Source organism: Phacochoerus africanus, chromosome 8 (assembly GCF_016906955.1).
Source record: "Phacochoerus africanus isolate WHEZ1 chromosome 8, ROS_Pafr_v1, whole genome shotgun sequence".
NCBI classification, from domain to species: Eukaryota; Metazoa; Chordata; class Mammalia; order Artiodactyla; family Suidae; genus Phacochoerus; species Phacochoerus africanus.
Window position 1 is genome coordinate 84,982,606 of NC_062551.1, and position 25,279 is coordinate 85,007,884.

The 25,279-nt window shown below is 40.8% G+C and overlaps 1 protein-coding gene across 5 annotated transcripts in view; it reads left to right on the forward strand.

The window, feature by feature from the left end:
* The first annotated feature begins 442 nt into the window (after positions 1–442).
* Positions 443–25,279, forward strand: part of PHACTR4 (phosphatase and actin regulator 4) — a 113,527-nt gene continuing 88,690 nt past the window's right edge. The window contains exon 1 of one of the 5 annotated variants that reach the window (XM_047792880.1): positions 443–640. The gene's annotated coding sequence lies outside the window, so the exon portion shown is untranslated. The remainder of the gene's footprint in view (positions 641–25,279) is intronic. The other 4 variants (XM_047792881.1, XM_047792877.1, XM_047792874.1 and 1 more) reach the window with 4 other exon arrangements.

The following is a 25,279-nucleotide window of genomic DNA, read 5'->3' on the forward strand; positions in this document are numbered from 1 at the left end:
AAACTGGTAAGGAACTCCGAGGTGTGGAGTGACTGGACCTCATGGGCTGAAGATGATAAAAATGATTCCCAGGTTCCTTCCTTATGCACAAAGTTGCGGGTAACTTGCTTCCAATTTTACTGCACTTCAAATTGGCTCTCAATAGTTTTTTCTTTCGGGGGGAGATTGAAATTGAAATTTAGCCACACGGGGACTGGACACAGCTTTCTAAAACACCATATTTGCATCAGCTCCGTACTTAGGCGCTCCCTAGAGCCCAGCACTGAACTTTGTCCTCCCGAGTCCAAAGACCTTTGCTCTGTTTAATACCAGGAAAGGTGCCCAAGTTCTTTTACCCGCAGGAAACCGGCAGTGAGCGGCGCATGCCCGGAGAGGCCGTGTGGAGCCGATCTCCTGGAGCTAAGGGCGAGGGGTTCCCGCCATTTTGACCGGCTGGCGACACAGCGGGCTCTTTCCAGGAGACTACAAGTCCCGTGAGGCCCCGCGGCGGCACTTCCTATCCCTCACTGTCCTGCCTGCTCCCTTTCCCCCCTCCCGGGGGCCGAAGGCTCTGGCAGCACCCTGGAGGCCGGCGGGCCAGGTAGGATTTCCGGGGGAAACTACTTTGGAGGTTGAGGCGGCGGCGGCGGCGGCGCCCCGGGTGAGTTCGGCAAGCAGGGGAAAGTGCGCGGGGTCGCGCGGCGGGCGTCTCGTGGGCTCGGGTAGCGCTCTTGGCTCCGCTTGGGGGTCGCGGTGCGGGCCAGGGTAACGGCCGGGCCGTGGTCGCTTTTGGCCAGGGCGGAGCGGGCGGTGGCCGCCGCCTCTTCCTCCGCCCTCCCACAACGGTCAGCGGCGGCTTCTCCGCCTGCGGCGCGCCCCGCGCAGACTCACCCTCTCCGCCCCCCGGGACTTGGCGGGGCTCTTTTGTCTGGGCTGCTTTGCGCCCCTTTGTGCCCGGCGGTGGACTCGCCTTCTCGAGGGAGCACTCCCGGCCAGTCGCGGAGAGGGACTAGTCTCTGGGGATCCGGTTATGGTAACCAGATGGGGTCAAAGTCCATTTTTTAAACCCTTCCTCCCTCATACCTCTGCATCCCAGCTGGGCAGATCCGAGGTTTTGGAGCCAAGTAGAGGCAGACGGAGTTTCTGTTGAAAACCTCGAAGTTATTGTCCAGCTCATGTATGTCAACCCCGGGTGGCTTCAGGGCGCTGATCTCTTCCAGGCATTTTTTGGTGGGGGGATGGGCCTCTGGGAAATGAGTGAGTCCCTCTCCCCTAGAAACCGGGAAGGGATCGAATTTGCTGCGATGTCTATATGGGTCGCAGCTGTGATCGAGGAATCCAAGAACTAACGCGGACGGGCAGAATAGTAGTTCACACACCTCTAGAATCTGGGAGGAAAGAAAGTGATTTATAGGGCAACTAGCAGCCTCTTCATCCACTGCTTGCAGAAAAAGACGATAGCACTTCATCCAGCCGCCCAGTTCCTCGCTCCCTGTCTCCTACTCTCCAAGTCTATTTCTTATTTTTTCAGCTTAAAACGAAAAGTTGAAAGCAAACGTCCGTTATTAGAAGGTCCCGCTTTATACAGAAACCAGAGACCTAGTGGCTTCTAGAAAGCCTCAGATGTAACATATGAAGCCAGTTTGAGGGAGGAGAGGTAGTTGAACTTTACTGCAACTGGTGAATTATGTGGGTTTGATCACATTTTGTTGGTGGTAACTTTATGTATCTTCCCTTGGAAGACTGCGTTACTAGGTTCACTTTGAAGTAAAGCTTTTTAAAAACCATTGCAGATTCTTTTTTTGAGAAATAAATTAGTCTTTCAAGTCTCTGAAATGAGGACAACCAAAACATCTTTATATGAATCATAAAAGGTTATAGAAGTCATATAGGTTAAATTCCCACCCTAGTCAAGTAGGCAAATAAAAACCTTTGTACCTTATTACTTTGATATCTCATAATGGAAGTGATTTACTCTGAGAATCCCAGATTGTGTTAGTAATACTGTGTAGGAATGGAGGTCTGTAATGCAGTTGTTCTTCAATTTTTTAATCTGTCAGTGAGCGGGGATTGTGTTTTCCTGGTTGTGCTTTGAAGAAGCATCCACACCACAAAATTACTCTAGAAGTTGTTACTTATTTGTTCAAACATGACATTGCTATCAGTATTTTTTGAAAGCAGTTCATATACATTGTGTAACCGAATTGTCACTACATGTCTGTGAGATGTTGTTCTCTCATTTTACAGCTAATAAGTGTTAAATTTACAGTCCGAAATGTTAGGTGACTTGCTGGAGATCACACAGTTAACCCAGACAGGAAATAGTAGAGTAAATCATATTCCAAATCCAGTGCTCTTTCTATTGCCTCACACCTGCTACAGTTATTTTTTTATTTTTTTGTCTTTTGTCCTTTTAGGACCACACCCACGGCATATGGAGGTTCCCAGGCTAGGGGTCTAATCGGAGCTGTTGCTGCTGGCCTACGCCAGAGCCACAGCAAGGCCAGATCCGAGGCGCATCTTCAACCTACACCACAGCTCACGGCAACGCAGGATCCTTAACCCACTGAGCGAGGCCAGGGATCGAACCCACAATCTCATGGTTCCTAGTTGGATTCGTTTTTGCTGCGCCATGACAGGAACTCCCTGCTGCAGTTATTATAACACCACCAGCTTGTGATTTGCTGAAATTTAAATATTGGAGAAAAATAAGGGGGTTCCCATTGTGGCTCGGCAGGTTAAGAACCCAAAGTAGTTTCCGTGAAGATGCAGGTTGGATCACTGGCCTCACTCAGTGGGTTAAGGATCTGGGGCAGGGTGCTTCGTAGGTCACAGATACGGCTCCAATTTGACCCTAGCCTGGGAACCTCATTATGCCACAGGTGTGGCCGTAAAAGGGGAAAAAAAAGAAAAATACTACTGTAAATAAATATTAAATGAATCCCCTCTTACTTACTGTGCAATTTTGAGCAGTAAGCCCTTTGAACATTAGTTCAATCAGAACAAACTGATTCATGAGTAACTGGGGTTTCTAGAACCAAAATAATACCATATCAAACCGTAAGACATACTGAACATTAGTTCCATCACCTTGTCATATGGCATGCTGCAGTTACCTTGTGTCTAGGCAGAATGGCAATTTTATGGAGCCCTGTGGGTAGAGAGAGGTGGTGAGTTATTGGGCTGTGGTTTTGACTAATGGTTATTGAAAGTTTTATTTACTAAAAGGTTTTGACTAATCTTTGCTTAAAGGTATATTAAGAAATATGTTGGAGAACATATATATGTACAGCAGTTTTGGCTGTGAAACTAACATTGAAGAAGGAATTGACATTCAGATACTTTCTACCCAGAGTGAAGACTCAAGAAAATGCTTTCTTAGTTTTGGCTTTTAATAAAAACTTGATCAGTTTCAAACTTGTTGTTTAAGCCTTGGAATTATGTCAGTACATGCCATGAATGTGACATCAGAAATAGAAACCTGCTTCACCTCCCTTACTTAAATTCTTCTCAGGTAAAATGCATTACATGCCAATGGAGTTGAGTCAATACAATTACTCTGGCCTTTCTAACTAGTAGAAGCCTGTTTTAAATTTCTGTTTTATTATGTGATCATAATGGGAAGGGGTTTTTTTTTTCCCTCCTGTTTTTTTGCTGTGGGTCTACTCTATTTTCAAATCAATTCAGTCAATAAGTATTTATTGAAAGCCTGCTGTATCTTAAACACTTTTATAGACCCTGAGGACAAAGCAGTGAGAACAAAAATCTTTTCCTTCTGGGGCTTATAAACTGATGGGGGGGGCACCCTTGAAAGGGAGGAGTAAGACTATAAGTAAGTACTAAATGAATCCCCTCTTACTTGCTGCAGTTTTGAGCAGTAAGCTCTTTGAACATTATTTTCTCATTTTTAACATGGGTAATGTTTCCTGTTGTACCTAGCTTGTAGAATTGCTTTCAGAATCAAGTAGGATAAAAATTTGGTAGCTTTATACCCTTCACATTCCTGTGGTACATTATTGTTACCAGTATTAGAAAAGGAAAAGGCTGTTTATAAAGAAAGAGGAGTTCCAGTTGTGGTGCAGCAGAAATGAATCCGACTAGGAACCATGAGGTTGCAGGTTCGATCCCTGGCCTCGCTCAGTGAGTTAAGAATCCAGCATTGCCATGAGCTGTGGTGTAGGCCTCAGATGCAGCTCGAATCTGGCATTGCTGTGGCTGTTGCATAGGCCAGCGGCAACAGCTCTGATGAGACCCCTGTGCCACAAGTGCGGCCCTCAAAAAAAAAAACAAAAACAAAAAAAAAAACAAAAACAGACAGAATGGATGGATTCTATGGTTTTTTTTTTGTGTGTGGGTTTTTTTTTTTTTCTTTTTAGGTCACACCCATGGCATATGGAAGTTCCCAGGCTAGGGGTCTAATTGGAGCTATAGCTGACAGCCTACGCCACAGCCATAGACACGCCAGATCTGAGCCGTGTCTGTGACCTATACCACAGCTCACGGCAATACCGGATCCCCAACCCACTGAGCAAGGCCAGGGATCGAACCTGCATCCTCATGGATGCTAGTCCTGTTCATTTCTGCTGCGCCACGACAGGAACTCCCTGATGCCCCATGGTTAAATTTTCTGTGACTGTTAGCCACATCTTCACATGGGCTACCATAAACCTTTATGGAAACCTTTTTATTTATTTTATTTTATTTTTGTCTTTTTGCCTTTTCTAGGGCCGCTCCTGCAGCATATGGAGGTTCCTAGGTTAGGGGTCCAATCAGAGCTGTAGCCGCCGGCCTACGCCAGGGCCACAGCAACTTGGGATCCGAGCCGTGTCTGTGACTTACACCACAGCTCACGGCAATGCCGGATCCTTAACCCACTGAGCAAGGCCAGGGATCGAACCTGCAGCCTCATAGTTCCTAGTCAGATTTGTTAACCACCGCGCCATGACGGGAACTCCATATGGAGACCTTTTAAAATAGTACTTATTAAATAAGACCATTATTATTCTGTATTATCACAGTTAGCTGTACTTTTTTTTTTTTTTTTAATGGCTGAACCTACAGTATATAGAAGTTCCTGGGCCAAGGATTGAATACAAGCAATAGCTTCTATCTGTGCTGCACTTGCAGCAATGCCAGATCCTTTAACTCATTGTGCCAGGCTGGAGATCAAACCCACGTCTCTGCAGTGACCCGAGCCAACTGCAGTATGATTCTTCTTTTTTTTTTTTCTTTTTGGTCTTTTTAGGGCTGCACTCTCGGCATATGGAGATTCCCAGGGTAGAGGGTCCAATCAGAGTGATAGCTGCTGGCCTACGCCACAGCCATAGCAACGTGGGATCTGAACCGAATCTGCGACCTACACCACAGCTCACAGCAACACCAGATCCTGAACCCACTGAGCGAGGCCAGGGATGGAACCTGTGTCCTCATGGATGCTAGTCGAGTTCATTAACTGCTGAGCCACAACGGGAACTCCTGCAGTATGACTCTTAACCCATTTTGCCAGTAGTCCACATCCCTATGGCTTAGTACATGGCTCCAGGTATTTCGTTGGAACTTTATAAATGTTTATTGAATGAGTGATTATGTCACAAACTTGAACAGGGGCTATTGTGGAGAATACCAGAACACAAATGCAGTGCCAAAATAGTTCTTTTATTCAGCAGATTTTTTTTTTTATTTGTTTGTTTTGCTCATTGTGTGCTAGGATCTAGATTATGTTCTGGTGGTACAAAGATGTGTAAAGGCATATAGCTTCGGCCTTGAAAAGCTTTCATCATTACAACATGCAATAGTGTGGTGAGTGTTAAATAGGGGTGTGTTGTACTCTAGGTGAGAGTTCATACTTATGCTATAGATATGATTCCATTTGGAAATGCATTACAGAGAAAGATTTTGGTGCTTATTCTTGAGGGATGAATAAGAACAGTTATTGTTAAAGGTTATTCCAGCCAGAAGGGGGGCAGTTTGAGCATAGGAATGGAGGTACAAAAGTATAAGGTATGTGTCTGGTATAGCTAGAGGGTTTTGCACTTAGTTTTTATGTTTGTAGTTCAGGGATCCCCTCCAGATAATTTGAGGATAACAACAGATTTTCAACCCAGAAAACTGTACATAAGCATACATATGCATATCATTTTAGAAAGTTATGGAATACTCGAATCTCTGGACCAGTGGGGCTGAGTAGTTGACAAGTACAATGGCTGGTGAAAGGAAAGGTTGATGATGGCTGAGTGCTGAGAAGGATTCAAACTGCTTGAAAAGGAATCTTAAAGACTTCATGATGTCCATGATTAGGGAATTGCTAAAACCATCTAACATTTTTAAGGAGGTAACTGACATAATCTGATCTTTTTTGAGCAAGTAATTGCTTGCTATTTCAGGGTAGGCTAGCGGGTTTAGGGGCATATCTAGAATAAGTGCTAAATAGGAGGCATGATTGAGGGCCTTTTTTGGTTTTAATCTTGTTTTTTGCAGTTAACATGGTAAATACTATAAATTACATACTAATTTTTTCTTTTTTTTATTACTCAATGAATTTATTACATTTATAGTTGTACAATGATCATCACAATCCAATTTTATAGGATTTCCAACCCACAACCTAGAGTATCCACCCGCCCTGCAAACTGTCTCCTTTGGAGGCCATAAGTTTTTCAAAGTCTGTGAGTCAGTATCTGTTCTGCAAAGAAGTTCATTCTGTCCTTTTTTTCAGATTCCACATGTCAGTGAAAGCATTTGATGTTGGTGTCTCATTGTCTGACTGACTTCACTTAGCATGATAATTTCTAGGTCCACTCATGTTGCTAAAAATGCCGGTATTTCATTCCTTTGAATGGCTGAGTAATATTCCATTGTGTATATGTACCACAGCTTTTTGATCCACTCCTCTGTCGATGGACACTTAGGTTGTTTCTGTGTCTTGGCTATTGAAAACAGTGCTGCAGTGAACATTGGAGTACATGTGTCTTTTCGAGTCATGGTTTTCGCTGGTTAGATGCCCAGGGGTGGGATTGCTGGGTCAAATGGTAGTTCTATTTTTAGTTTTCTAAGGACTCTCCATACTGTTTTCCACAGTGGTTGCACAAATTTACAATCCCACCAACAGTGTACTAGGGTTCCTTTTCTCCACACCCTCTCCAGCACTTATTGTTTGTAGACTTTTTGATGATGGCCATTCTGGCTGATGTAAGATGATTTTGTTTTTTGGGTTTTTTTTTTTTTGTCTTTTTGCCATTTCTTGGGCCGCTCCTGCAGCATATGGAGGTTCCCAGGCTAGGGGTCCAATTGGAGCTGTAGCTGCCAGCCTACGCCAGAGCCACAGCAACAGGATCCGAGCCACGTCTGCGAATTACACCACAGCTCACGGCAACGCCGGATCATTAACCCACTGAGCAAGGGCAGGGATCGAACCCGCAACCTCATGGTTCCTAGTCGGATTCGTTAACCACTGCGCCACGATGGGAACTCCAGATGATATTGTTTTGATTTTAAAGGTTGGGAGAGATTTGACATGTTTGGAAGTAAAGGAAAAGTAGCCAGTAAAGAGGCAGATATTGAAGATGTGCACAGAAGAAAAGGGAGATAATATATCTTTTAGAGGAAATAAAATCTAAAGCTCTTAGAGGGGTGAGTCTTGAAAAGGAGACATGAAGAAGGAATGGGAAGAGATATATTTGGAAGTGATGGAGGTATAAGTTGAAATTGGAGTAAGTTACCAACTGTCTATTCTGTGCCCAGATACTGATCTAAGTACTTTTCTATGTGCTATTTCATTTAATTTTACAAAAATTCTATAGAGTGGGTGGGCATTCCCATTTGACAGCTGAGAAAGTATGGCTCAGAGAGATTAACTAAATTTCCCAAAGGCCTCTTTAAGTAATTGAATCCAGATATATTTTGACTTCAAAGCTTAGAGTCGTAATTTCTGCCTTATAGAGTCTGTTAATGCCTGCTGACTTCTTTTTGAGTGAATGACAAAAGGATAGGGAAGGCTAGAGGACCTCAGAGAGTGTTTAAAGTTTGGAATAGCAGTCATAGAAAAAGTAAGGGAGCTAACCAGAGATTGAAAAAAAGGGCTGCTGAACCACAGTTAGGGCCCAACTGAGGTCACACAATTATCCAGTAGGCCATCCATTCTCAGACAACACTTTTTGAATACTGATGATAGGGGCCTGAGAAGAAGATACACTCTGTTATAATAGGAGGCTTGAAGCAAGTCAAAAGTCTTGTGCTTCAATTTTCTCATCTCAAAAAGGGTCTGGATTAGTTGATTTCTCAAATTCTAGGATGTTATTCCAGTGAGTTTTAAGAGAGAAAGTGTGTTCAGTGACTGAATTTTTAGGGAAGAGATGGTTGAAACTGTACAGTTTTCAGATTCAAGCTTAGTTGTCAGTTTAACTTCTCTATTATGTTTAAAGGACCAGGTGTTTGTTTTGACAATCTGAAAGTTCTGACATATTTACTTAATATAATGCATTTACTACCTTTGGAGTCTGAAAACCTAGGTTCTATCTAGTTCCAGCTCCATCACTTCCTAATTGTGAATATCCAAGTCAGCTGACCTCTTTAAATTAGTTTCCTCATTTATAAAATAGGGATAATAACCATTTCATTAAAAGTGTCAGATGGGGAGTTCCCATCTGGCTCAGTGGTAATGAACCCAACTAGTATCCATGAGGATACAGGTTCAGTCCCTGGCCTTGCTCAGTGGGTTAAGGATCTGGCATTGCTATGAGCTGTGGTGTAGGTTGGCAGCTACAGCTCCGATTCTACCCCTAGCCTAGGAACTTACATATGCCATGGGTGCAGCCCTAAAAAGACCCCCCCTCCTGCCCCAAAAAAAGTATCAGCTGGGATAATGCATATGAGAGGTCTTTGTAAACTATATAGTGTTTAGTAAATGTGAGAAAAGATGCTGTTATACCTGGCAAAGAAAAAGGGGTTAGTACCATGATCAGTGGTGTACAAGGGAGTGAGCACTGGTTTGAAATGCATCCTTCTGTTCCATAGTACTGAGTGGTAAGGGAAACCTCTTAGGATGTGTACTGTCAGTGCACTGAATTTAGAAATTTATTTGTAGTATATGATGTTGCTGGGTGTTTTTCCAGGTGTAGATTTATTTTTATTTATTTATTTATTTATTTATTTATTTATTTCTGTCTTTTTAGGCCTGCACCCACACCATATGGAGATTCCCAGCCTTGGGGTCAAATTGGAGCTGTAGCCGCTGGCCTATGCCACAGCAACACCAGATCTGAGCTGCATCTTCTACCTACCCCGAAGCTCATGGCAACACTGGATCCTTAACCCGCTGTGCAAGACCAGGGATTGAACCTGCGTCCTCATGGATACTAGTCAGATTCGTTTCTGCTGAGCCACGGTGGGAACTCCCAGGTATACATTTATAATCAAATCTTATTTTGAATCAAATATGTGACATTAAAAAAAACCTCCATCGTTAAAGATTCTGTGTATTTATTCCCTCAAATGTGAACTTAGTTGGCCAAATTTCCAGGAGTATTTTTAAAATAGATACGGGAGCTCCTACTGTGGCATATTGGGGATCAGCAGTGTCTTGGGAGCTCCCGAACTGGGGTTGGATCTCTGGCGTGGCACTGTGCGTTGGGTTGGGATCCAGTGTTGCTGCAGCTGCACAGCTGCAGCTTGGATCTGATCCCTGGCCCTAGGAGCTCCATGCGCCTCAGGGCAGCCAAAAATTAAAGATAAATAGATGATAGATAGATAGGTAGATAAATAGATGGATTGATGTGGCTGTATTATAAGAATAAGGGATAACAATTTTGTGATTACCTTATAGAACTTAAATGCATTGCTTGGTTTGTTTCCTTTATGGATGGCTGGTTCTGATGGAACTCAACATACTTAATCTCTACAGAGAGCTGTCTTAGTTGGCCTTGACCCTACAAGTGCCTTCTAGCTGATAACCAGTGTACTTGATTCTCTGTGCCCAGCTCCTTACTCCCTTCTCTGCTCTTAGGTTTGAAATAGTGTCAGAAATTGTTATAAAAGGTTAATGATTCATCCTGACCTTGAGTGATCCCAGAGCACTTTGTCCATATCTCTGCAGGGCACTTTTCCCTTTGCAGCTTACTTACCTCTCTTTCTCCCCACTAAACTGTACTTATTTATGAGAATAAACTGAATTAAGGATTTCTCTGTCGTAGGTTTCAGTTTACATAACCATTACAAAAAATGCTGCCGCATAGGTCTTTTTGTACATGTAACTTTTCTTTTAAAATGAAAATTATTATTGTATATTTAAATAATACATGGAATAATTATATTGAAAATTATTCATTGAATAATTAATAAAATAAAATAAAATGAAATTACTGAGTCAGCAGATATGAACATCTATATAATGCTTGATTTGTATCACCACATTTTTGTCTGTGAACATCAATATTCTGCGGTACTTGTTTATTCACAACCAATCTTACTAATAACAGATTTTAGTATTTTTTTTAATTTTTTTATATTACTCAATGAATTTATTTCATTTATAGTTGAACAGTGATCATCACAACCCAATTTTATAACATTTCCATCCCAAACCCCCAACATCCCCCCACCCCCCAACCTCTCTCATTTGGAAACCGTAAGTTTTTCAAAGTCTGTGAGTCAGTATCTGTTCTGCAAAGAAGTTCATTCTGTCCTTTTTTCAATTCCACATGTAAGTGATAGCATTTGATATTGGTATCCCATTGTCTGACTGACTTTACTTGGCATGATAATTTCTAGGTCCATCCATGTTGCTAAAAATGCTATTATTTCATTCCTTTTAATGGCTGAGTAATATTCCATGTGAATATGTACCACATCTTCTTGATCCACTCCTCTGTCGATGGACATTTAGGTTGTTTCTGTGTCTTGGCTATTGCAAATAGTGCTGCAGTGAACATTGGAGTACATGTGTCTTTGCGAGTCATGGTTTTCTCTGGATAGATGCCCCGAGGATTTCAATTTTTTTAAATAAATATATTTCCAGTTTAATAGTCATGTTGCATAGTTATTTCAAAATTTTAATTATTTAGAAAGTCAGGGTTTTTTTTTTTCTTTTTTTTGAAAGTATATATGTTTATTGTTTCTCTGTAAAGGTGACATCAACTTACCCTTTTAAAATCACTTTTCTGAAAATAAATTTTCTGGAAATGCATTCTTTATAAAAAGTAAAGTGTGCAATACTACTGTTAATTTGCAGAAGCATTTTAAACTGGTTAACTCAGGTAAGAGTTTGAAAGATAGGTTTTGTTCTGGGAGAGATTACAGGTATCCCCAGATTTTGTTAAAGTCTTTACTTAATTCTGATTAAGGCTGTAAGAACAGAGATTTCTCTTAATGGTGTAAAATGGTTAATTACATAATTAAAATCACTTGTAAGAAATGATCCACCCAATTTTGAGTCCACTAAAAGTTATAAGCCAGGGCCAATATTTTAAATGAGAGGATGCTGCTTTTCACAATTTCTTTTTTTTTTTTTTTTTATCTTTTTGCCATTTCTTGGGCCGCTCCTGTGGCATATGGAGGTTCCCAGGCTAGGGGTTGAATCGGAGCTGTAGCCGCCGGCCTACACCAGGGCCACAGCAACTCGGGATCCGAGCCATGTCTGCAACCTATACCACAGCTCACAGCAACGCCGGATCCTTAACCCACTGAGCAAGGCCAGGGACGGAACCCACAACCTCATGGTTCCTAGTCAGATTCATTAACCACTGTACCACGACGGGAACTCCCCACAATTTCATTTTTTGAGAGTCATTTTTATGCCACATCAGCAGTAATTTTTAGTGGATTATTCTTGCCTCACTCGATGGCAGGCACTTCAAAACGATTAAGGAACCATTGTCCTACTTCATCAGTCCTCGTCCTCACGACTTTTTATTTTTGAAGGGTATGTTTGTAAATGAGTAAAAGGTCCCACATAAATATATTTGGGCCTATGTATTATTTTGTACTTATTTTTTATTTTTTGTTTTTATTTTTTGCCATACCCATGGCATGTGGAAGTTCCCAGGCCAAGGATTGAACCTGTGCCACAGCAGTGACAAAGCTGGATCTTTAACCCACTGTGCCACAAGAGAACTCCCTATTTGTTAAATTTGAGTATTCATCTGTTACAATTAAAACATGCCCACCAGCATATGAAACTGTGTTTGAATTTCTATAGATATGTTTGGATTTTTTTAATGCCTGGTATTTCATGTTTGGGAATCAGAACATGCTAATTCTTCCATGTCTTTATACTTACAGTCAGTATTAAAAGTTTGGCTTCCATTAACAAATAATCCTTTGGTTTTTTTTGTTGTTGTTGTTGTCTTTTTGCCTTTTCTAGGGCTGCTTCCGCAGCATATGGAGGTTCCCAGGCTAGGGGTCGAATTGCAGCTGTAGCCACTGGCCTACGCCACAGCCACAGCAATGCGGGATCCGAGCCGTGCCTATGACCTACACCACAGCTCACAGCAACGCCAGATCCTTAACCCACTGAGTGAGACCAGGGATTGAACCCAAAACCTCATGGTTCCTAGTCGGATTCGTTAACCACTGCGCCACGACGGGAACTCCCAGGTTTTTTTCATATGACTATAAATTCTTTCTTTTTTTCTTTTTGTCGGATTTTTATCATTTTTGATATTTTTGTCTTTTATTATAGCTATTTTTTCCAAGTTTATTGAAAGCTATTATAGCTATTTTTTCAAGTTTATTTAAATATTTTGACCCTGTCTGTGATACTCATTTTTATTTCTGTTTTGTGTTGTACAGAAACCTAAGTATTTCATGCCATAACTAGTCACTATGTCTTTTTTGTATTTCTTCTATTGTTAGAAAATTGTTTCTCCATAGGTGGAGCAAATATTAATTCCTCAACTTCTTTTTTTTCTCACTTTTGGGGGGGGAATTAATTTTGATATGTGGGAAAATGTTATTCTAAGTTTTTCAATTATTTCTACTAGCAATTATTTTGTGAAGACATTTTAAGCTTTGCAGTACACTAAATTAAAATGCTCTTGGAGTTCTCTTGTGGCACAGGAGGTTAAGGATCCAGCATTACCACTGCAGTGGCTTGGGTTGCTGCTATGGCACAGGTTCAATCCCTGGCCTGGGAATTTTTATATGTCGCGAGTGCAAAAAAAAATGTTCTTAATAATCTTATGCTACTAATATCCACCTAGGTCATTAGAAATTTAAAATCTTTATAGGGGATCAAGAATATTAAAAAAAATCATAAAGTATTTTTCTCACATTAGTGTTGATATATTTTATTCTTATTTATCTTGGAATAGTTTTCATAGAAAAATGATTGTCCTTTGAGAGGATTGATTGTTTATGTAACAAGGTTAAAAAGTAGAGCTCTGAAATACTTTGCCCGTCTTCCTATGGGTGACAAGTAGAAAGGGAGAGAGTTCCTAAGGAAAGGCCCTTTCTGTCTTCCTCTTCCTCGTGGATAAATCCCTATTAAAAATACTGCCATTAGGGGAGTTCCCTCCATGGCGAGGCGGAAACGAATCCGACTAGGAACCCTGAATTACAGGTTGGATCCCTGGCCTCACTCAGTGGGTTAAGGATCTGACATTGCCGTGAGCTGTGATGTAGGTCACAGACGGTCTATGATCTGGCGTTGCTGTGGCTGTGGTGTAGGCCAGCAGCTGTAGCTCCCATTCGACTCCTACCCTGGGAACCTCCATATGCCAAGGGTGTGGCCCTAAAAAGATAAATAAATAAAATTAGGCAGGAGATAATTGGCTTCTGGGATATCTTTGTATAATTGGGAAAGGGACTTCATCCTTCCACTAGGGACCACTAGGGACCTTTCTGTTAAATGAATGTGTCTTTGCATACTGTAGCCTAAGATAAATGAGAGGTCTGTTTCTTTGCAACTGCATTAATCTTTGCACACTTTTTTGGTGTGTGTGGTAAAATTTACCATTTTTACCTTTTTTAAGTGTACAGTTCAGTGGCGTTAAGAACATTCACAGTGTTGTGCAACCGTCACCAATATCCCATTTCCAGAACTTTTTCAGCATCCCAAACTCTGTACCTGTTAAATAACTCCAGTTGTCCTCCCTACTCAGCCCCTAGTGACCTCCATTCTGCTTTCTGTCTCTATGAATCTGCCTATTCTAGGTGCCTCATGTAAGTACAGTTATGATATTTACCCTCTTGTGTCTGGCTTTATATTTATATAAATATAAATATTTACATTTTTAAAACTATCTCCTCTTTGTCCTTACAGTTGTTTTATTCTGTAGAAAATCGGAAGATTCCCTGTAGCTTCTTTTGTTGTTGTTGTTGTTGCTACTTCTTGGGCCGCTCCCGCGGCATATGGAGGTTCCCAGGCTAGGGGTTGAATCGGAGCCGTAGCCACCGGCCTACACCAGAGCCACAGCAATGCGGGATCCGAGCCGCGTCTGCAACCTACACCACAGCTCACGGCAACGCCGGATCGTTAACCCACTGAGCAAGGGCAGGGACCGAACCCGCAACCTCATGGTTCCTAGTCGGATTCGTTAACCACTGCGCCACGACGGGAACTCCCCCTGTAGCTTCTTAACTCTCTGGAGGAAAGGCATCATTGAAATAGAAAAGCAAGCATTTAACTATCTTCAGTTAATTTAAGGGTTATTAACAAAAGGTTTAGAGGATTTGGTACATTAAATATTTTAGTATGTGCTAGTGTTTTTGGAGGGCAGAACAGAAAAGAGAATATTAAGCAGTTCCCGTTGTGGCACAGCAGAAATGAATAGGAACCATGAAGTTGTGGGTTCATTCCCTGGCCTTGCTCATGGGGTTAAGGATCTGGTGTTGCCATGAGCTGTGGTTTGACTTGCAGATGAGGCTTGGATCTGGTGTTGCTCTGGCTGTGGCATAGGCTGGCAGCTATAGCTTCGATTCAACCCCTAGCCTGGGAACCTCCATATGCCATGGGTGTGGCCCTCAAAAGCAAAAAAAAAAAGAAAAGAGACTATCAAGGAGCAGCTGTTGAGCAATCTGTTTTAACTATAAGAGCTTAAAAGGATTAACTTGCTAAACATCAGTTATGCCACATTAAATTCCTGTAAATAGTGATCCTAAATATTTCATGAAGAAATATTCTTACTTGATATCATATGATCCAGGCATACATGAAACTATTTTAATAAAACTCATCTGTCAGTTTTTCCATTGATCATTTTTATTTGATTTCTAACAGTGTAGATATATTTAACCAAACTTCATCTATTAAAAGAAAACTTTTGCCTGAAAGCCAATATTACTCTCAAGTGTCCAGAAGAAGTTATGTTTTTTTTTTTGACACAGTGTTCAGCGGCTTGATATGGGTGGGATCTCAGTTCCCAGACTAGGGATTGAACCTGGGCTGCAGTGGTGAAAGTGCCAAGTCCTAGCCACTGGACCGCCAGGGAACTCCCTAAGATGATTAATTCTGATCCACAAATCTTTTTTTTTTTTTTGTCTTTTTTAGGGCCATGCTCATAGCATATGGAGGTTCCCAAGCTAGGGGTCTAATCAGAGCCACAGCTGCCGGCCTACACCACAGCCACAGCAACACTGAATCTGAGCCAAGTCTTTGACCTGCACCATGGCTCACGGCAACACTAGATCCTTAACCCACTGAATGAGGCCTGGGATCAAACCCAAAACCTCATGGTTCCTAGTCGAGTTCATTTCCGCTGCACCATGACGGGAACTCCTGAAAAATAATTTTTTAAAAAATTATATTGAAAAGGGAGTTCCCTTCATGGCTCAGTGGTTAACAAACCCAACTAGGAACCATGAGGATGCGTGTTTGATCCCTGGCCTCTGTCGGTTAAGGATCCAGCGTTGCCATGAGCTGTGGTGTAGGTCGCAGATGTGGCTCAGATTCCACGTTGCTGTGGCTGTGGCGCAGGCCAGCGGCTACAGCTTCAATTAGACACCTAGCCTGGGAACCTCCATATGCCGGGGGTGCATCCCTTAAAAAAAAAAAAAAATCGAAAAAATTTTATTGGAATTATATTTGATTTACAGTGTTGTGTTAATTTCTGTACAGTAGAGTGACTCAGTTTTATATATATATATATTCTTTCTCATATTCATTTCCATTATGGTTAATCATAGGACATTGAATATAGTTTCTTGTGCTGTATGGCAGGACCTTGTTGTTTATCCACCTATTTATATAGTAATTTGCATCTACTAATCCCAAACTCCTACTCCTTCTCTCCCATACCCCTCTCCCCCTTGGCAACCACAAGTCTCTTCTCTATATCTGTGAGTCTGTTTCTGTTTTGTAGATATGTTTATTTGTCATATTTTAGATTCCACATATAAGTGATATCATATGGTATTTGTCCTCCTCTTCCTGGCTTCACTTAGTATGATAATCTCTTGGTCAATCCATGTTACGGCACATTGCAAATGGCATTATTTCATTCTCTCTTTTTTTTTTTTTTGCTTTTTAGGGCCGCAACCACAGCATATGGAGGTTCTCAGGCTAGGAGTCTAATCAGAGCTAACAGCTGCCAGCCTATGCCACAGCCACAGCAATGCCAGATCTGAGCCCCGTCTGCGTTGTACACCATAGCTCATGGCAATGCCGGATCTTTAACCCACTGAGGAAGACCAGGGATCAAACCCACGACCTCATGGTTCCTAGTCGGATTCGTTTACACTGCGCCATGATGGGAACTCCATTTCCTTCTTTTTATGGCTAATATTCCTTTTTTCATTCCCAGCCTTTTAGGGCTGCACCCAGGCTAGGGGTCCAATCGGAGCTGTAGCCACTGGCCTACACCAGAGCCACAGCAACTTGGGATCTTAGCCGAGTCTGCAGCCTACACCACAGCTCACGGCAACTCCAGATCCTTAACCCACTGAGCAAGGCTAGGGATTGAACCTGTGTCCTCATGATACTAGTCAAATTCCTTTCCGCTGAGCCACAACGGGAACTACTGTTTGTAGACTTTTTGATGATGTCTGTGTGGACTGGTGTGAGGTGGTACCTCACTGTAATTTTGATTTTCATTTCTCTAATAATTAACAATGATGAGCATGTTTGCAGGTGCCTGTTGGCTGCCTGTCTGTCTTCTTTGGAGAAATGTCTATTTAGGTCTTCTGTTCATTTAAAAATAATTTTTTTTTGTCTTTTTAGAGCTGCATCTGCAGCATATGGAAGTTCCCAGGCTAGGGGTTGAATCGGAGATGCTGGCCTATACTACAGCCACAGCAGTGTCATATCTGAGCCACGTCTGCGGCCTGCACTGCAGCTCATGGCAATGCCAGATCCTTAACCCACTGAGCTGGGTCAGGGATCCAACCTGAGTCCTTATGGATACTAGTTGGGTTTGTTACCACTGAGCCACAGCAGGAACTCCCTAAAAATAATTTTTAATTGTGAAGGAAATACGTAGTAAAAATTTGGATAGTCCGTAAGTACATAAAATTAAAAAAGCCTTTATCGGTCTACTGACTGACTTATTCCCACTCCTGTCCCCTCCAGACTCCCACTAAGAGTTGATTAACCATTCTGGTGAGGAGCCTCATAATCCTAACTTTCGTTGTGTAACTTGTTTCTTTTTTTCATTCAACAGTATATTGAGCATATCCTTTTGTGTCATAACATAGTAGATATCCTTAACTCCTTTGAATGTTTGCATAGTACCCAAGCCACAGTTGTGACCTATACCACAGCTGTGGCATCGCTGGTTCCTTTAACCCACTGTGCTGGACCAGGGATCCAACCTGCATCCTGGCTTTGCAGAGATGCCACTGATCCCATCGCACCACAGTGGGAACTCCACAGTGTGATATTTTGATGTATATATACGTTGTGAAACCATCAATTTAGGTAACATCCATCACCTCACATAGTTAACGTGTGTGTGTTTTGAGGACACTTGATATCTACTCTGCATATTTCAAGTATACCATATTAATTGTGGTCATCATCCTATACATTAGGTTTCCAGAACTTACTCCTGTTATACCCTTTGATCAGTGATCTTTCATTTTTATTTCTTCAGTGAATTCCCTTTCATCAGTTCCCATTTATCTGTTCATGTATCTTAATCACATAACTATTTTAAAAGGTCAAGTTGACAACAAATATGAATTTCGTTTCTTTACATTTTTAGTTTGGGGATAAAATTACTTTTGGAGATTTTAAAAACAGGTGTGGTTTTTTTTTTGCTTTTTTTTGTGTGGAAGTTCCCAGGCCAGGGGTCGAATCAGAGCTACAGCTGCTGTCCTATGCCATAGCCACAGCCTCAGCAGTGTCATATCTGAGCCACATCTGTGACCTCCACCACAGCTCATGGCAACACCAGCTCCTTAACTTGAGCGAGGCCAGGGATCAAACCCACATCCTCATGCATACTAGTTGGGTTCGTTTTCTCTGAGCCATAATGGGAACTCCCATAAGTTTTCATCATAATTAATGTTTACTGCCACATTTATTTTTTTAAAAAGACTTGATATGTTATTTTGCTGAATACTTAGCTTTTATGTTTTATTTATTTATTTATTTTTGTTGTTGTTGTTGTTGCTATTTCTTGGGCCGCTCCCGCGGCATATGGAGGTTCCCAGGCTAGGGGTTGAATCGGAGCTGTAGCCACCGGCCTACACCAGAGCCACAGCAACGCGGGATCCGAGCCGCGTCTGCAACCTACACCACAGCTCACGGCAACGCCGGATCGTTAACCCACTGAGCAAGGGCAGGGACCGAACCCGCAACCTCATGGTTCCTAGTCGGATTCGTTAACCACTGCGCCACGACAGGAACTCCTGAATACTTAGCTTTTAAAAGTATGTTTTGTTCTGGAGGATTTTCTCAAAATGACATATATATGATGCCAGGGAGAAATAGTACTACTTTTTTCTGGGTGTAGATTTTGTCATGGTTAATGATGATGAATTGCCCTTGCTTATATCTGTCCTTAATAACTCACTAATGATATTTCCTGAGACTATTTCATTTATCAGTGAGCCACACCTGTCTTAAAGCTGATTCGTATTGCTTAGTGGTGACAGAAGGACTGTGTTTAAGTAGGAGGAGGAGGTCACAGTTTTTCTTGAAAGGGGAAATTAGTCCTGTTTTTATGTCTTTACTCTTAAGTAATATGTTAGATGTTCATTATTTGTGCTTAAAATTAAGTAAACTTGGAGTTCCCGTTGTGGCTCATCGGGTTACAAACCTGACCAGTATCTATGAGGATATGGGTTCAATCCCTGACCTCTCTCAGTGGTTTAAGAATCCAGCCTTGCCATGAGCTGTCACGTAGGTTACAGACACGGCTCAGATCTTGTGTGTTGCAGTGGCTGTGGCACGGGCTAGCAGCAGCAGCTCAGATTTGACCCCTAGCTTGGGAACTTCCATATGCCACAAGTACTGCTCTAAAAAAGAAAAAAGAAAAAATTAAGTAAACTTTTCTTAAGTGTAACTGTTATTGACATGGGCCATTAAAAGATATTTGTAAAACCTCTTTTACCGAGAATGTGATTGTAAATCTATTTATAATGTTTCATTTTTCTTATAAGGCAAAAACAAATGAAGTTCTTCAGGAAATGATTCTTTCTATTTGTAGCTGCCAAATTTTTTTTTTTTTTTGGCCATGCCCATAGCCTGTATATGTTCCTTGGCCGGGGATCCAACCCATGCCAGAGCAGTAACTGAGCCACAGTAGTGACAGCACTGGATCCTTAACCTGCTGATCCACCAGGGAATTCCAGTAGCTATCAAATTTCTATGTGGAATACTAACAAAAATAGTAGCAAAGAAAATTATTTTAAAGAACTAGAAGTTTTCCAGTTTCCAGTCAAGAAGGTAGATTCTCTGTTGACAGATAATAAAAGTACATATAGATTATAGTGTAACTCCTTATGTTAAGGTAGTAGCATCTGTCTGAACAATTGTAGATCACTCTAGAAGAGCAGATGATACACTATTTGTTTCCTAATTTTATTTAATTAATGATGTGCTTTTCAGTCAGGTTCAAGGAATAAATGGAAGTAATGCTTTAATTGTCCCGTCTCCGCCAATGTAAATTGGTTTCATGATCTTGATAATCTTTTTAGGTATTATGTATTTTGATCAAGCTTACACTCATGACAGCTAAAATTTGCTTTGCATTTTGTTGTGGAACTAAAATCAGGAGGTAGGGTGAGCTTTAGTATTACCTAAAAGTTCAGCTCTATTTCTCATGTGGTTAAAAAAAAAAAGGGAGGAACCCTTGTCTTTGCTACCTGTATCTCATGATTAGACATGTACTGTATTAATACCTATTCTCAACATCACTAATTATTAGAGAAATGCAAGTCAAAACTATGAGGTACTACCTCACACTAGTTAGAGTGGCCATAATTAATAAGTCAACACATAACAAATGCTGGAGAGGATGTGGAGAAAAGGGAACCCTCCTACACTGTTGGTAGGAATGTAAATTGGTACAACCACTATGGAAAACAGTATGGAAATACCTCAGAACTAAATGTAGAACTACCACATGACCCAACAGTCTCACTCCTAGGCATATATCCAGACAAAAATTTCCTTGAAAAAAATACATGCACCTGTATGTTCATTGCAGCACTATTCATAATAAGCCAAGACATGAAACAACCTAAATGCCCATTGACAGATGAATGGATTAGGAAGATGCGGTACGTATATATATTGAATGCTACTCAGCCATAAAAGGACAAAATAATGCCATTTGCAGCAACGTGGATGAAACTAGGGACCCTCATACTGAAGTCAAGTCAGAGAAAGACACCATATGATATCACTTATATGTGGAGTCTAAAATATGGCACAAATGATCCATCTACAAAACAGAAAAGATCATAGACATGTAGGACAGACTCGGTGTTTGCAGCGGGGGTTGGGGGGCAAGAGGGCGGGGAGGGATTGGGATGGATTGGGAGTCTGGGGTTAGATGAAAACTCTTGCGTTTAGAGTGGACAGGCAACAGATCCTGCTGTATAGCACAGGGAACTGTATATCTAATCACTTGTGGTAGAACATGATAGAGGATAATGTGAGAAAATGTTACATATATATATATATATATATATATATATATATATGAATGAATGGGTCACTTTGCTGTACAGCAGAAATTGACAGAACATTGTAAATCAATCATAATAAAAAATTAAAAAAAAAACCTATTTGTTAACATGATCATCTTTTTTCCTTGCCGAGGCCAGCTCAGCAGGGTGGGGCTGAAGAACAGGGTGCTGTGGAACTTAAGGAAAAAAGTTAACGTAAAACAAGACACAGACATTTATCTTAAGTAAAGGTGGGAACCGGGGGACTCAAGGTCTCAGGGACCAAGAGCCCTGCCTCCAGAAACCACACGCTTTTATTGTGCTCTTTAGATGAGATCAAGTGAGGAGTGGCTATGGGTGGATGATATAGGGTTTGTTTACTATACTATTATATAAGTTCTTTTACTATTTTAGAAGCCACTTAGCTGGTAAAAGGTTAAGCTCTTACTCTGACCTCTAGGCACATAACAGTTCTTAAGTCATTTACCAGCACTGTGACTGTTTTTCAGCACTGGGATAAAGTAAGGCAAGAAGATGAGATAAAGTAAAGAAGGACAGATGGAGTTTTCAAAGAAATATGTCTGACATTTCCTCTACCAGTATTGCTTTTTTAAGGGTGAAGACCATAAACTTACTCATATTTTTGTATTATCTCAGTAGCCCTTTGCCTAGCTGAACAGTTATTAAGTAACTACTGTGTACTGTTTACTGTTTTTATTTTTTAACAAATATTTCATGATATTCTCACAACTCTTTGAGGACAGGTATTATTAATTGCACTGGAAGTCAAAAGGACAAGGAGATTAAATTTTGCAATATTATCTTTTTGACCAAAATGACTAGTTTTGTGTGAGTGATTGATATTTGAAACTAACTTGTGCTGATTTGTTCAGTGGAAAACAATCTTGAGTTCTCTTAGCCATCTACCCAGTAAATTTTTTTGTTCTTTAGTTTTTGCTTGAGTAATTATATTTTCCCATTGCACTTTCTTTGGGAGGAAGAAAGTTACCTTGTGGAACACAGGTCAGTGTTATGGAAGTGGCATAGAAAGAAATAGAAAAGGCAGAAGGGTTAGTGGTTAGGATTTGGCACTTTGACTGCTGCAGCCCAGGTTCAGTCCCTAGTCTGGGAACTGAGATCTCATATCAAGCTGCTGCACATTACACCAAATGCCCCGCTAATGTTTTTTTTATTTATTTTATTTTCCCACTGTACAGCAAGGGGATCAAGGTATCCTTACATGTATACATTACATTTACATTTTTTTCCCCACCCTTTGTTCTGTTGCAACATGAGTATCTAGACATAGTTCTCAATGCTACACATGGCAATGTTTCATTCTTTTTTATGGCTGAATAATATCCCTCTGTGTGTCTGTGTGTGTGTATACACATCACATTTCCTTCATTCATCCATTGATGAGCACTTAGGTTGCTTCTGTATCTTGGCTATTGTAAATAACGTCACAGTGAACATAGGGGTGCATTTATCTTTTCTAATAAGTGTTTTCATTTTCTTCAGATAAATACCCAGGAATAGGAATTGCTAGATCATAGGTAGTTCTTTTTTTTTTTTTTTTTTGGCTGTGCTCAAGGCATATAGAAGTTCCTAGGCCAGGGATAAAACTTGCACCACAATAACAATCCAAGCCACTGCAGTGACAATGCCAGATCCTTAACTGGCTATACAAGAAAATTCCTGGTAGTTCTATTTTAAAGTTTTTGAGGAATCGCCATACTGTTTTCCATAGTGGCTACCTCGATTTACATTCCCACCAATAGTGCATAAGAATTTCCTTTTCTCTGTATCCTTGCCAGCACTTATTTCTTGTCTTTCTAATCATAGCCATTCTTCTAACATGTGTGAGGTAATATTGTGGTTTTGATTTGCATTTCCTTGTTGATTAGTGATGTTGAGCGTCTTTTCATGTGCTTGTTGGCCGTCTGTATGTCTTCCTTGGAAAAATATCTATTGTGATCCTTTGCCCATTTTTTAATCAGTTTTTTTTTCTTTTGATGTTGAGTTGTATGAGTATTGGGTGTAGAAGCTTTTTAGTTTGATGTAGTTCCATTTGTTTATTTTTGCTTTTATTTCCCTCGCTTGGGGAGATACATCCAAAGCATAATACTAAGACTGATGTTAAAGAGTGTACTGCTCACAGAACTAGAACAAACAATCCAAACATTTATATGGAACAACAAAAGACCCAGAATCGCCAAAGCAATCCTGAGAAACAAAAACCAAGCAGGAGGCATAACTCTCCCAGACTTCAAGAAATACTACAAAGCCACAGTCATCAAAACAGTGTGGTACTGGTATCAAAACAGACAGACAGACCAATGGAACAGAATAGAGAACCCGGAAATAAACCCTGACACCTATGGTCAATTAATCTTTGACAAGGGAGGCAAGAACATCAAATGGGAAAAAGAAAGTCTATTCAGCAAGCATTGCTGGGAAACCTGGACAGCTGCATGCAAAGCAATGAAACTAGAACACACCCTCACACCATGCACAAAAATAAACTCAAAATGGCTGAAAGACTTAAATATACGACAGGACACCATCAAACTCCTAGAAGAAAACATAGGCAAAACACTCTCTGACATCAACATCATGAATATTTTCTCAGGTCTGTCTCCCAAAGCAATAGAAATTAGAGCAAAAATAAACCCATGGGAGCTCATCAAACTGAAAAGCTTTTGCACAGCAAAGGAAACCCAAAAGAAAACAAAAAGACAACTTACAGAATGGGAGAAATGATGCAACTGACAAGTGCTTAATCTCTAGAATATATACACAACTTATACAACTCAACAGCAAAAAAACCAATCAATCAATGGAAAAATGGGCAAAAGACCTGAATAGACATTTCTCCAAAGAAGATATACAGATGGCCAACAAACACATGAAAAAATGCTCAACATCGCTGATTACAAGAGAAATGCAAATCAAAACTACCATGAGATACCACCTCACACCAGTCAGAATGGCCATCATTAATAAATCCACAAATAACAAGTGCTGGAGGGGCTGTGGAGAAAAGGGAACCCTCCTGCACTATTGGTGGGAATGTAAACTGGTACAGCCACTATGGAGAACAGTTTGGAGATACCTTAGAAATCTATACATAGAACTTCCATATGACCCCGCAATCCCACTCTTGGGCATCTATCCGGACAAAACTCTACTTAAAAGAGACACATGCACCCGCATGTTCATTGCAGCACTATTCACAATAGCCAGGACATGGAAACAACCCAAATGTCCATCGACAGAGGATTGGATTCGGAAGATGTGGTATATATACACAATGGAATACTACTCAGCCATAAAAAAGAATGACATAATGCCATTTGCAGCAACATGGATGGAACTAGAGACTCTCATACTGAGTGAAATGAGCCAGAAAGACAAAGACAAATACCATATGATATCACTTATAACTGGAATCTAATATCCAGCACAAATGAACATCTCCTCAGAAAAGAAAATCATGGACTTGGAGAAGAGACTTGTGGCTGCCTGATAGGAGGGGGAGGGAGTGGGAGGGATCGGGAGCTTGGGCTTATCAGACACAACTTAGAATAGATTTACAAGGAGATCCTGCTGAATAGCATTGAGAACTTTGTCTAGATACTCATGTTGCAACAGAAGAAAGGGTGGGGGGAAAAATGTAATGTATACATGTAAGGATAACCCTGACCCCCTTGCTGTACAGTGGGAAAATAAAAATAAAAAAAAAAAGAGTGTACTGCCTGGGTTTTCTTCCAGAAGTTTTATGATTTCAAGTCTTACATTTAAGTCTAATCTGTTTTGAATTTATTTTTGTGCGTGATGTGAGAAAGTAGTCCAGTTTGATTCTTTCACATATAGCTGTCCAGTTTTCCCAACACTATTTATTGAAGAAGCTGTCTTTTCACCATTGTATATTCTTGCCTCCTTTGATGTAGATTAATTGCCCACATAAGTGTGGGTTTATTTCTGAGCTCTCAATTCTGTTCTGTTGATGTACGTGTCTGTTTTTTCTGCCAGTGCCATACTGCTTTGATTAGCTTTGTAGTACAGTTTGAAATGAGGGAGTGATATCTTTGTTCTTCTTTCTCAAGATTATTTTGGCTATTCTGGGTCTTTTGTTTTCTGTACAAAATTTTTTTAAAAATTTTTTCAGTATGAAATAGATTTATTGTAATATTCAGTCAGTAGTACAACCCAGGTGAATAAAACATTATACAAGGCTCAGATGTTCTAAAAT